Source organism: Podarcis cretensis (genome assembly GCF_951804945.1).
Source record: "Podarcis cretensis genome assembly, chromosome: 2".
Lineage (NCBI taxonomy): Eukaryota > Metazoa > Chordata > Lepidosauria > Squamata > Lacertidae > Podarcis > Podarcis cretensis.
The window spans coordinates 110,845,126-110,859,875 of NC_137171.1; the positions used below are offsets into that span (position 1 = coordinate 110,845,126).

Sequence of the window (14,750 nt, forward strand, 5' to 3'; positions counted from 1 at the left end):
GAGGCAGCCAAAGGAGGAGCAAGGGGGCTGAGGAAATATAAGTGCTGACCATCAGGGCTGGAGTGGGCAGAGCTTTGGTAACCATATACCACTGTGTCTATCATTTATTTGTCTGACAAATAAATTATTATTTTAATTTCTATTGCTGCGTTGAATATTTCATTCCAGCTAAGCGTAGACCACAAGCAGGGTGCTACATTACAACTTGTCATCATGAATAATTTTAGGTAAAACTTTTGTTGATACAGAACTCATTTTTAGCTTCCAGGAGCAGCTGGTCACTTCTGCTTTATAAAGAAACCCAAATATATTGAAACACTTTACATTAAAACCAAATTTCAGAACAGATACAAACATAATTTTTTTAAAAAAACACACACCCTTTTTTTTTTACTTTACAAACCATTATCTTCTCAATCCAAGATTTGCTTTTCATATGTATAAAAATACTTGGTTAGCAAGTATTTACAGAAATAAAAAAAAGCTACAATAAAAGCATTATCAGCATTTAAAAAGAAATGCTAGTGGTTGTTCAAGGCATTGAGTTACAAATGAAGGCAAAGATCCAACCATTGCTAGGTAGAGCCTGGAGACATAATCCTAGAATCAACCCCTGCCCCCCCAGCCCGCTTTTGCCTGTAAATGGACTTGATTCAAAGATCACATAAATCATATTTTTTGTCATTAATTCTGATGGGTGGGGACGAGTTAAAAGTCACCCACCGCATGGAGATATATTTGGATTTGAGAGGTAGGTGGTTCAATGCTGGACGGCCATCTTGACAAGAATCTTCCGGAGGCGGCGCCAACGGCAATGACGGTCTCCTAACTTTGGAGGGGAAGCTCCGCGGAAACGGGTTGTCCGCTACGGCGAAGCGGAGACCCTCATGAAAAAATCACAGACAGAGGAAGCCTGTGACCGTGGGACTCAGCGGGCACTGTTAGCGCCCCCCCAAACTGTGAAGGGACCTCGCAAGGGGTTCCGGAGCAGGACGGGGTTGGCGCGGTGCTGTGAGTCGATCGCTCTTTCTGTGGGGTGAAGCCGCTCAGCTGTTGCCGGAGAGCGCTGACCTTTTTCCTGGGACCATTCGGCTCTTAAACAACTACCCGTGAGTAGGTGAAGTTTTACGAACTTGAGATTAATGGGGGGGAAGTTTGAATTTGGCACTGAATCGGGAAGGCGCAACCAGGAAGTCCGTCTCCCGGCTTTGTTTAAGATTCTAAAGCAAAGACTTTCAATTCTAATGTGCTGGAGAATGGAACTATAAAGATCTAAATCTGAGCATCAAAGAGAAGAATTCCTCCTCAAGTAAAGAGAGGGGGAAGAGGATAAATTTGACTGTTACCCTTTTTTCATCTGTGGATTTACAAAAAAAACCTATTGAACTCCCGGTAACGGGCTGCCAAGCTGTTAGAACGGTCAGGCTGCTTTGAACTGCTACATTGAAACTTGCATTATTTGGAGACATTGTAATTCTGGTAAGATCAACTCTGCAAAAAGTTAAAGGTTTTGGAAGGTTTTCTAAGGACTTGCAACTGTTGTTAATTCTTAAGGGACACTTTGAAAGTTGGGAAAGACTGTGACTTTAAAGATAAACATAGTGTCCCCCTAGAGGAACATTGAAACTGTGCATTTACTGGGGGAATTTTCCATCTCTGACTTTGGGGATTTTCCACGGGAAGAGTTGACCGTGGGACTGACCTTGACTCACAGACAGAAGTGGGATGACAGGCAGAACAACAAGGTCATCTAAAACCAAAGCACAGCAGCCTAGCATAATTTCTCAGCTACGCAGATCATCTGTTCCCAGTCTTTCTGTGGCACAGGAGGAAGAGTTAGATAAAATTAGGCCTAAAGGAATGGCTTCAGGAGAGGATTTTACCTCGGTGTTAAATAAAATTTATGAAAAATTGGATGGCCTAAGTAAGCAAGTGACTGAACAATCAACTAAAATTGACCAAAACACAGCTAGTATTAATAATTTGAGCCAGCAAGTTAATTTAAACACACAATCTATCGGGAAATTATTGGAAGATACTGCGTCAAACCGTAAAACGGCTGAGGAGGCTAAAGATAAAGTAGAGGCAGTGCAAGAAGAAATAAAGCCAATGCGTAAACAGATTGGAGAACATCAGGCACTTCTGTCTATGATAGAACTGAAAAATAAAGAGAATAATTTGAGGATCAGGGCAGTACCAGAACTTGAAAAAGAGAATTTAATTGAGTACTTGACACAGGAATTTGCAGAATTTTGGTCTCTGGAAGAGGATAAAGCCTTTAAGATAGTAAGTGCATTCAGACTTGGAAAGGGAGGGAGGAAAATCAAGTCGAGAGACTGTTTGATCTCCCTCAGAACGAAGGAGGAGAGAGATAAGATACTGAGTGTGCACTTTCAGAAGACCTTGGAGATCAAAGATTCAAGAGTTGAAATTTATAAGGATATTCCGAAACATCTACTTGAACTCAGAACTAATTACAGAGATTTAGTGGCCCTATTGAGAAGCAGTAAAATTGTTTTTAGGTGGGAATTCCCCCAGGGGCTGTCTTTTACTTTCAAAGGGAAAAAAGTTAGAATAAGATCAGTTGAAGACAAGGAAAAAAATTTGAGTGATTACGGAGAAGACCTTCAAAAAAGGGATTGAGGAAGAACTAAGAGCCTTAAGATCTGGACCATTAAGCTCTGTACTAGCACCTTTGGGAACTGACAAGTCTGGGAAAGTGATACCACCGTCAAAGGAGGAAGAACTTTTGGGAGCAGTAGGAGGGAAATAGAACTACCACATTATGTCTCTGCAACTATTAAGTTGGAACATTCATGGTTTGAACTTCCCAGAGAAGAGGAGGAAAGTTTTCCATTTATTAAAAAAGGAACAATTGGACTTAATTTGTCTACAGGAAACACATGTGATTAGGCTACACAGGAAAGTATTGATTAATAAAAGACTGGGCCAAGAGTTTATCTCATCGGACAAGGTTAAAAAGAGAGGAGTCGTCATTTATGTGAAAGAAAGCCTATCACCAAAATTTCTTTTTAAAGATGAACAAGGAAGAACTTTGGCAATTGAAATTCAAGCCCAAGGAGAAAATTTTTTGATTTTAGGAATCTATGCACCAAATGAGGGGAAATCGGAGTTTTACAAGAAGTTGCATGAGACAATGTTGGATTATATGGACTACAACAACATCATCATGATGGGAGATATGAATGGAGTGGTATCCACGAACATGGACAAGGCACAGAAACAGTTTGTAACAAAAGAGGGCAGACTACCGAAAACGTTTTTTGAACTGACTGACAATATGGACTTGATTGATATCTGGAGAACTAAGAACCCCCTAGGAAGAGAAGGTACATTCTTTTCTGAAGCCAAAATGAGATGGACTAGAATTGACCAAATATGGATAACTAGAGGACTGGCACCTAAGACAAGAAAGGTGGAAATCTGCCCAAAAACTTGCTCCGACCATAATGCTGTAAAGATGGAAATGAAATTAACACCAATCAGTTCCTTTAGATGGAAGATGAATGACACCTTACTAAGAGACCAAGAGATTATCAAAAAGGCCCAAAAGACTTTGAGAGACTATTTCGAAGTAAACTTGCAAACTACGGTTGAAAGAAGAGTAATCTGGGACGCAAGCAAAGTGGTTATGAGGGTTTCTGATTCAACAGAATGCAATAAAAAAGAGAACTCAAAATGAGAAAAAAGACAAAATTCTGGAGAAAATAAAAGAAGGAGAGAAGAAATTAAGATCGAAACCAAAGTCACAAGAGATTCTGAGAGAAATTAAGTTATATCAAGTACAATATATGAAACTGATAAATCAGGAAGTAGAATGGAAAATTAAACAGATGAGACAAAAGACATTTGAGTCGGCTAATAAATGTGGAAAACTGCTAGTGTGGCAGTTGAAAAAAAGACAGAAGTTAAATACTATTACAAATCTTGAGATAGAAGGAAAGGACATTCAGAATCCAGTGATTAGAAGGTGCTTCCAGAGATACTTTAAGCAACTTTACACACAAGGGCCACAGAAAGAGACTGACATAGACCAATTTTTAAGAACCAACGGATTACAAAAAAATTCTCAGGAAAAAAGGATAATGCTGAACCACAAAATTACAGAACAGGAGATTGAAGGTGCCATTCAGAATATGCAACTGGGGAAATCTCCAGGGCCGGACGGGTTAACTGCAAAATATTATAAATCTTTGAAAGATTGGTTAATTCAACCATTAAAGCAGATTTGCAACGAGATTTTGGAGGGGAAGAAGGCGCCTGAGTCGTGGAAAGAAGCTTTTATTACACTTATACCGAAAACTGAGTCTGAAAAGACACAACTTAAGAATTACCGCCCCATATCCCTGTTAAATGTGGATTACAAAATTTTTGCTGACATTTTGGCTAATAGATTAAAAAAGGTACTTGTTGAAGAGATACATAAGGACCAAGCTGGCTTTCTCCCAGGTAGACACTTGTCTGACAATACAAGAAATATAATTAACATTTTGGAGAAATTACAAGTGAATATTAATATAAAAGCAGTTTTAATTTTTATTGATGTGGAGAAGGCCTTTGACAATATTTCTTGGAAGTTTATGAAGAAAAATCTCCAGGGAATGGGGGTGGGACAAGGGTTTGAAAATGGTATATGTGCAATTTATTCAGAACAAAAGGCCAAATTGATAGTTAATAATGTGGTGACAGAAGAATTCAAGATAGAAAAAGGAACACGACAGGGTTGCCCTATCTCTCCATTACTTTTTATTTCGGTCCTGGAGGTTTTGCTGAACATGATTAGAAGGGACCGTCTGATTAAAGGTATTCAGGTCGGAGTTAAACAATATAAATTGAAAGCTTTTGCAGATGACCTGGTTTTGACGTTACATGAGCCAGAATCTAGTATGAAAAGGGTATTAGAACTGATTCAAGAATTTGGTCATGTGGCAGGATTTAAGTTGAACAAGTCAAAAACTAAGGTTTTGGAGGAAAATTTAACACCAATGGAAAAAGAAAGGTTTCAGAATGAGACAGGTTTGACTGTGGTTAAGAAAGTGAAATACCTGGGGATTAACATGACAGCAAAAAAATTGAATTTATTCAAAGACAATTATGAGAAATGTTGGTTAGAAGTTAAAAAAGATTTAGAAGTTTGGTCAAAATTGAAGCTTTCCTTGTTGGGTCGAATTGCAGCTATAAAGATGAATGTTTTGCCAAAAATGTTATTTTTGTTTCAAACTTTGCAGATTGTGGACAAGATGGACTGTTTCAAGAAGTGGCAGAGAGATATTTCTAGATTTGTCTGGCAGGGCAAAAAGCCCAGAATAAAATTTAAAATATGACTGATGCAAAGGAAAGAGGTGGGTTTGCCCTGCCAGACATTAAACTTTACTATGAATCAGCAGCATTCTGCTGGTTGAAAGACTGGCTGCTTCTTGAGAACACAGACATTTTGGATTTAGAAGGATTTAACAACGTTTTTGGGTGGCATGCATATTTGTGGTACGACAAGGTTAAAGCACATAAAGCATTTAAAAACCATATTGTCAGGAAAGCATTGTTTAATGTCTGGATAAGAAACAAAGATCTATTGGAAAACAAAACCCCAAGGTGGCTGTCACCTATGGAAGCAAAGGTTTTGAAAAGACTCAGTATGGAGGCCAAATGGCCGAAATATTGGGAGATATTAGAACAAGAAGGAGATATATTGAAATTGCAGAGTTTCGAGAAACTAAAAGACAAAGTGCGAGATTGGTTGCATTATCATCAAATTAGAGAGGCCTATAATTTGTACAAAAAAATGGGCTTCCAGGTGGAAAAATCAAAATTGGAAACAGAACTGTTAGAACCTAAAACTAAGATACTATCAAGAATGTATAACTTGCTGTTAAAATGGAATACACAGGATGAAACGGTTAAATCAGCTATGATTAAATGGGCGCAAGACATTGGTCATAACATCATGTTTGCTGACTGGGAAAAGTTGTGGACCACCGGTATGAAATTTACGGCATGTAATGCCCTAGGAGAGAATATTATGAAAATGATTTACAGGTGGTACATGACCCCAGTCAAGCTTGCAAAAATTTATCATTTGCCTGATAATAAATGTTGGAAATGTAAAGAAACTGAGGGTACATTCTTTCACCTTTGGTGGACGTGCCTAAAGATTAAGGCTTTCTGGGAAATGATCTATAATGAACTGAAAAAGGTATTTAAATATACCTTCCTTAAGAAACCAGAGGCCTTTCTCCTGGGCATGGTCGGCCAATTGGTGTCAAAGAAAGATAGAACATTTTTTATGTATGCAACTACAGCAGCAAGAATACTCATCGCAAAGTATTGGAAGACACAAGATTTGCCCACCCTGGAAGAATGGCAGATGCAAGTGATGGACTATATGGAGATGGCAGAAATGACCGGCAGAATCCGAGACCTGGGAGAAGAGTCGGTGGAAAAGGATTGGAAGAAGTTCAAAGTCTACCTGCAGAAACATTGTAAAATTTTTGAATGTTAAAATGATGTTGGATATAAAAATAATATGGCATTAGTGATAAAGTTAAAAAGAGTATGCAAAAATGACTAAAAGAAAAGGGGCGAAAGACTAGAGTAATATTATGTCAAATTTAAATAATATGGCACAAGGGATTAAGTTATAAGGAAAAGGTAAGAATCGATTTAAAAAGAGAAGAAAGATAGGAGACATAATAGAGTGAACTATATAATTATAAATGAGATTTGAAAGAGGGTAAGGATTTGCTGAATTTGATTGGCTAAAGAGGAACACAAAAAGGGAGGTGTGAGGAAGTCAAGAAAGAAGGGTTAAACAAGTATGAAGTTAAAAACTGGATTTTTTCTTTTTTATGTTTTTATTGTCTTTTTGGGGGTATTTTTTCTCTTTTATGTATTCTTTTGTATGTCTATTTTCTTTTTCTTTGTTGTATGTATCTAAGTCCTTTTTTTGGTAAAACTTTAATCAACATCTTTCCAAAAAAAAATCTTTCTGAAGGCCTTGTCTTCTTCAGCCCAGGTAGGCCTTGGAATTAAGAATGCTTTGGAACTGAATTAACGCGACAGAAGCAAGAGGATGGGCAATGACTTCTGATGGCTTGCTTGGAACAGAAATGTATTTGGAAGACACTGTGCTGAAGAGGTATATTTGCAAAAAGCAAAAAAGCCTCACAGCCCACTCCACAAATTAAAGCAACCTTAACGAACTACAGCTCCCAGAATTCTTTGGGGGAAGCCATGACTGTTTAAAGTGGTATAGTGCCCTTGAAGGACAGAGATGCCTCAGCTTTCTAAATCTTGGTTGCCAACCTCATCTCTGGTGCCAAGCCAGGTCTAGAGGTGTGAGGCTGCATGTCTGCTGCCGCAACTGATTCCTGTCTAAAATATACACCACGGTTGGGTTGAAACGGCACTCTTTACACTTACCTGGTTTGCACATGATGTTAATGTGCCAAGGGTGGAGAACTTCAGACCCAGGGGGCCAAATGCACATGTGGTCTGTGGTCCTCTGAATTCACTGCTCTGAATCCATGGTTCTGCTTCGCCCCTTAGCAAGCGGGGATGTACCTTTCAACTCTTGACAAGGCCTCCTCCCTCTTTGGTAGAAGGCGGATTGTTGTGTGTGTATCAGATATAACTTTCTCTAGAAAGGCAAAAGTTGCGCTCCTTGTTTGACCCACCTTTGCCTCTTTCACCCTGCCCAGCCCTGGCATGTGGCCTCTGGAAGGCGATCCAGGAGGGAATCTGGCCCTTGGTCTGAAAAACAGTGGAAGCTTCCAAACTGACAGTTGTGCAAGAGCATGCAAACCTAAGGCTTGCCCACTGTGAGATTTTGACCAGCTTCTGCTCATCTGAAGCTGAAGCTGATACCGGCCCATCTTATCTTGAGCCCAAACAGCGTAGTCCACACAGCGGAAGGATAAGCAGTATGTGCCACATTCTTAATTTTTTATTTACACTTCTATGCTGAGAGAATACAAACATGCATCTTGCCTCTGCGAGAGCAGTGAAGCAACTCCTCTCGGAAACAAAGAACACCGAGAGAAACAGTGAAAAACAGGAAACCAGTGAACGTCACATCCAGTCTCCCATTCCCGTGGGAACCCAACAGTAACGCTGACTGTGGAATGTAAACAACTGTCTTGTGACAAGCATTTTGCTGCACAGTGAAGGAAGCAGAAACCAACATCCTCCCCTTTCTGTGAACATCACTGGGCAGCGTGTTCGTATAATATCAGTACAAACCCAACTTCTGCACATAGGTACAGTGTTGATCCCTTGACACAATCTTGGACAATACATCAGCAGGAATTTCATTACCTGGCATATAGGACACCGTTACGAGTCCCTTCTGAATACGTTCCCTAGCATGTTGCAGTTTCAATTGCAAATGCTTCGTGCTTTGCTTACAACCTTCAGAATTCAGCAAAGCCAAACATGCTTTGTTGTTCTGGTAAACCTGGATTGGACATTTGACAGGAATGTTCATGTCTTTGCACAATTGTAACAACCATTCACAATCTTTAAGTGAATAAGACAGTGCATTCAGTTCAGCTTCACAAGTACTTAAGCTAACTGTTGTTTGCTTCTTGCATGACCAATCAAATAGACCCTGATTGTACATGTAGCAAACTCCAGACGTACTTTTCCTGTCTGTAGTGTCACTTCCAAAACTTGCATCTGCAAATATCTCAAGGCCACCAGACTTCTGATTGTTAAATCTCAGTCTGTAATGCATAGTGCCTTTCAAGTAGCGTGCTATGCGTTTCAGAGCTTTCCAATCCTTAACAGTAGGATTGTTGACTTGTCTGCTTAGCAAATTGCAGCTAACAGCAATGTCAGGTCTTGAACACCTGGCAATGAGGTTTAGTTTGCCTAGCACACTTCTGTACAGTGTAGTGTCAGAAAATGCTTCTTCAGTGTCATCTACCTGATAACCTGTTGTCATCGGTGTGTCTACAGGGTTAGCATCCATCAGGTTTAGTTTGCTTAACACATCAGCAATTTTCCGTGACTGGTGTACTAGAATGTTACCATCTTGATCTCTCTCTATTTCCAGAGATAGGTAGTTGTTTACCTCACCAAGATCTTTCATGTCAAAGTGCTCTTTCAGTTCAACTAGGGCGTTATTGTACATTGTGACATCCTTCCAAAAGAATAAAATATCATCAACATGAAACAAGCAATACAGCTTCTTTTGCCCCTCCTCTTTGACAAATACACACGGATCAGCTTTCCCTTGCTGAAAACCTAGAGAAAACAATACTTCAGTGAGTTTTGTGTGCCAACACCATGCACTTTGTTTGAGACCATAAAGGGATTTCTTCAGAGCACAAACAAATCCCTGTTTTACCTGTACGCCATCAGGTGAAAGCATATAAAGAGATTCAGCTAGAGACCCGTACAAAAATGCTGTATTCACATCATGGTGAGTAACGTGTAGATTCTCCTCTGCAGCCAGCTTGAGCATAAGCCTAATGCTCTCATACCTCACGGTGGGTGAGTAGGTCTTGTGATAGTCTTCACCTGGTACCTGTGAAAAACCTCTGGCTACCAATCTGGCTTTGTGTCTGACTATCTTGCCATTTTGATCAGTCTTCGCTTTGAAGACCCATTTGCTTCCAAGCGGTTTCATTCCTGGAACTACTGGAACATGCTCCCATGTTTTGTTCCTCTCAAAGGAATCAAGCTCAGCCTTCATGGCATTTAACCATGGCTCAGCATCCTTTGAATCCAAATCCTGGATTTCTTGGAAACTTGAAGGTTCAAATACCTTCTTGGAGCTTTTAACAGCTGGTGGCGCTGTGGGTTAAAGCCTCAGCGCCTAGGGCTTGCCGATCGAAAGGTCGGCGGTTCGAATCCCTGCGGCGGGGTGCGCTCCCGCTGCTTGGTCCCAGCGCCTGCCAACCTAGCAGTTCGAAAGCACCTCCGGGTGCAAGTAGATAAATAGGGACCGCTTACCAGCGGGAAGGTAAACGGCGTTTCCGTGTGCGGCTCTGGCTCTGGCTCTGGCCAGAGCAGCGATGTCACGCTGGCCACGTGACCCAGAAGTGTCTCCGGACAGCGCTGGCTCCTGGCCTCTTAAGTGAGATGGGCGCACAACCCCAGAGTCTGTCAAGACTGGCCCGTACGGGCAGGGGTACCTTTACCTTTACCTTTTACTGCTGTCTTAGTAAATTCATCAGCAAATCTCTTTGGAGGTCTGCCTTTTGTGGCTCTTTCTGACCTGTGAATTAGCCGTAGGTCTTCGACACTCTCCTCTTCCTTCTTAGGAGAAAAGTGACCTATTGTGAACAATGGTTCCTCCAATTCTTGATCAGAGCTTTCAGAGGGTCGCATAGAGGCTTTCGCACTCTTGAAATCCTCTGAATCACCTTATTCAGTTTCAGACTCAGAATCAGGACCTTCATCAGTGGGTGTGGGTTGTTGCGGCAGCTGTGGCTGTTGCTGCTGCTTTTGCTGCTGCCTATCCTCAGTCTCATCACTGTCATCAGGATAACATTGGAAAATTCCCACATTCTCCCCCCACTTGGCATTGTACTCAACACTTCTTGTGAGCCTAATTGTCTTAGAGTCAGTCATCATTCTGTAAGAACTTTTCTGATAACCTAGAAAGATACCATGCAATCCACGCTTGCCTAACTTGGAGCTTTGTGGTGTGTGAACCCACATGTCAGAACCAAAAATTCTCATGTGTTTGATGTATGGCTTCTTGCCAAACATCTTCTCATAGGGGGTACAACCAATCACTGAAGATAACCTGCGATTATAACTAAACAAAACATGAGAGAGATTTGGCCCAATAACTCTCTGGAAGATTGGCATTATGCAGCAAGGTTTTTAACCCTTGAAGCAATGTCTGATTTGCCCTCTCACAAAGTCCATTCTGCCATGGCGAACGAGGACTAGACAAATCGTGTTGAATTCCTTTCTCAGTCAGAAAAGCTTCAAACTGCTGAGAAGTGAATTCCCCCCGCGATCAGTGAAAAGAGTCTTTATCTTCTTACCATGCACATTTTCCAACCAAGCACAGAATTCCTTGAACCTTGGAAAAGCCTCTGATTTTTGCTTGAGATTGTACACATAAATATACCTGGAAAATGCATCAATGAGAACCATGAAGTACCTGTTTCCACCCAAAGAGGGCGACAGTGAACCAACTAAATCAGCATGAACAACTTGGAATGGTTCTGTAGCTTGCCTACTAGACACCTTACCTTTCGCAGCCATTTTCACTTTGTTTGCTGCGCATGCCTTACACTTCATGTGGTACCTGCAGGGTTTAATAGTCATACCTTCAACCAAGGCAGGCATTTTAGATACTGCCTCAAAATGCAAATGACCAAATTTCCTGTGAAAATCATGAATACATCTTGCATGCAAACCTTTGTTGGAACCTGCAATGCAACAAGTTTCATCCTGCACATCATCATCAAAATACAAAACAAACAAACGATCAACATATTCAGCACGCAATACATAATCGGTTTTCTTTGTGATGGTGCACTTCTTGTTCTTGAAGGAAACGTCAATTTTCCGTTCATTCAGTTGCGCAACACTAAGTAGATTGTGTGTGGCATCTGGAACATAAAGCACATCTTGTATCGACAAGTCCAAACTGTGAAGAACAAGAGTTCCGTAGCCTTGACTGGAGATCGTGTGGTCATCCGCCTGGTGAATCCCACCTTCCTGCGGTGTAAATGACACAAACAGTTGCTTATCGTTGCATAAGTGGTGCATTGCGCCCGAATCCACAACGAAGAAAGATCTAGATGTCTTCTGGACCTTTGCAACCTTTGGAGTGAAGTGTGAGACCATTGTGCTGCGTTGTCCTGGACACCGGGCCTTTGCCTTTTCCTTTTCCACGCGTTGAGCTTTCGCTGCGCTACTCTGTCTTGGCCCTAGGAAATCTGCATTCCCTCTTCATATGGCCTAGATGTCCACAAGAGTAGCATTTCACTGCCTTCAAAGCTTTGGCGCCATCTGGTGGTTCCACTGCATTCTGGGATGACGTCTGTGAAGACTCCCCCTTACCGATGCAGCTAGCACCCCGGCGGTCTGCTTCATTCAGAATCACGGCAGTAACATGGGCTACTGTGAGCTGAGCAGTTGGCTGAACAGCAATCTGAGTGGCAACGGACTCCCAACTTGAACCCAAAGAATGTAGTATCATGAAGGAATACACAGCCTCTGGAAAGGTGAGTCCTCTCTGTTGCAGCTCATGTCTCAGATTCTGCATCTCCATCAGATGTGTACGCACATCTGCACCTTCAGCAAGTGCCATATCATGCAGCTTGGCATAGTAGAACAAAGAAGCACCAGCTTCTGTTCTCAAATGAGAATCTTTCAAAGTGTCCCAAATTTCTCTGGCTGAGGTCTTGCCACGCAACAGACAGAGCTCTTCTGGGGAGACTATCAATGTAAGTGTTCCCCTTGCTTTGGAATCCTTAGCTGCCCATTCATCTGTTATTGGAGCTTTGGAATCCCGAAAGCATCTGCCAGCCTTTCGTTAGCCATCTCTGCTGCTTTAAATCAAGCTGTGTCTGTGTCTACTGCAGCTTCATTCCAAAAGCACTTTTAAAAAGGTACTTTCGGTTTTTCAAGCCTCCCAAGCCTGTGAGCCTGTGAGCCTGTGCAACGGCAAATGGCTTTAAAAGTTCAAAGTCCAGCCATAAAGCCATTAATTAGGAGCTGGCAGGTTGCCTGGAGCATGATCACATACCTCTCATCAATCATCTTGACGCACAGAGCAGATAACGTCCGATCCGTCCCTCTGCATTCCGATTCCGTTTTTCTGGGCCCATAACCAAAAATATGAGATTTTGACCAGCTTCTGCTCATCTGAAGCTGAAGCTGATACCAGCCCATCTTATCTTGAGCCCAAACAGCGTAGTCCACACAGCAGAAGGATAAGCAGTATGTGCCACATTCTTAATTTTTTATTTACACTTCTATGCTGAGAGAATAGAAACATGCATCTTGCCTCTGCGAGAGCAGTGAAGCAACTCCTCTCGGAAACAAAGAACACCGAGAGAAACAGTGAAAAACAGGAAACCAGTGAACGTCACATCCAGTCTCCCATTCCCGTGGGAACCCAACAGTAACGCTGACTGTGGAATGTAAACAACTGTCTTGTGACAAGCATTTTGCTGCACAGTGAAGGAAGCAGAAACCAACATCCACATCCCACTGAACTATGCTAGGCCATGACTTCTGTCATTCCTGGCCATTGGCCACGCCAGTAGGGGCTAATGGGAGTTGGAGTTAAGGAATGGTTGAGGGAACTATGGATATACTATGAAAAAAAGCAAGACTTTTAGAGAGATGTTATCACAGCTGTAGGGCTTGTGCACATTTCCCTTCCCTTTGATGGGATCTCAGCACTCGAGATGCTGCTTAGATTTGTTTATCACCCATCTGTTGGTTTCTGCTTCCTTCACTGTGCAGCGAAGTGCTTGTCACGGGACAATGTTTTGCATTCCACAGTCAGAGTACTGTTGGGTTTCCCACGGGAATGGGAGACTGGATGTGACGTACACTGGTTTCCTGTTTTTCACAGTTCTCTCGGTGTTTCCAAGGAGAGAAGAGTTGCTTCTCTGCTCTCGCAGAGGCCAGATGCATGTTTGTAATCTCTCAGCATTGAAGTGTAAATAAAGTAAAGTATGTGGCACGTACTGCTCATCATTCCGCTGTGTAGAAGAGTCTGCAAATACAACACCATCACCCCCCTCCCATTTGCTAGTGGATTCATTGCTACAGAGTTCTTGCGTATATGGTTGCATACAGGTACTAGTGGCAGTGTTGATTGTCTTCCCCCCCGACCCACCCATGCAATTATGGTGGTTTTTAAAAAAAGAAAAGGGGGTCTTTTTTCCAGGGGTACTCAAGGTTACGCAGTACTGGAACCTCTTTTCCCCAAACTGTTCAAAGTCTGACACTTACTGTAACAATTTCATGGTGATTACCAGCTCCATATTTGCTTTAAAAAGAAAGCACTGAAAATAGGGGTTGCTTTTTAAATTTATTGCTTTGTTTGTCATGATTGAAAGCAAAGAATTTTCCCTCTCTCCTTACAAATTAAAACTGCCTTCCACTTTTTTTCAGTATTTCCTGTGAAGAAAATTGCTTTCACATCCGTAGCGTACATTTGGCAGGCATCTAAAGTACATGGTCCCCCTCCCCCAAAGATTCATGGGAGTGGTCGAATGGGAGGTATTCTTTGACAGGGCATCTGTCTTGCTGCTGCTGCTGCTGCTGCTGCATGTCACTGTTCCCTGTTTCTGTGTGTCTGTGAGGAGAATACAGGACACGGGTGTTATGAAGGTGCAATAAGCCAGACAGAGAGTGATCCCTCCCTATAATGTAAATAGAGAGACTTCTGTTCAGGAGATTTCTGTATAAAGAACACTTTGCTGAGGTGGAAGTGGGGACTAAGTGAGGTTGGAGTGGAACCATGTTTGCATGAACATGAGACTGTAAAATGTGGTCTCCATTTAAATATTTATTAAAATAATTCATTCATTTACCCAGAAGAGTCATTAGGCTTTTTTTGCTGTAAGCTGCTTCCTACATTGTAAGTGTGGGTCATGAGACCCTTGATCCCTCCTTGAAATACAATCTGAACCAAATGGGTGAGGCAGTAAAGAGTTTATTGATTACAATTCGTTCTTGCAAGAGGGAAGGGGTCCAAAGTAGCTGATGCTCCCTCTACTTGAAGCCCAGCTTCCCTCCCTCGT

At 41.8% G+C, this 14,750-nt stretch overlaps 1 long non-coding RNA gene across 1 annotated transcript; it reads right to left on the minus strand.

Annotated features, from left to right (window-relative positions):
• Positions 1-6,816: 6,816 nt before the first annotated feature.
• On the minus strand, positions 6,817-14,577 carry LOC307209234. Its single transcript, XR_013835457.1, has 3 exons — positions 11,855-14,577; positions 10,170-11,411; positions 6,817-9,807 (listed from the first exon to the last, which is right to left on the minus strand). It is a non-coding gene; the product is annotated as an uncharacterized lncRNA (long non-coding RNA).
• Positions 14,578-14,750: the final 173 nt, after the last annotated feature.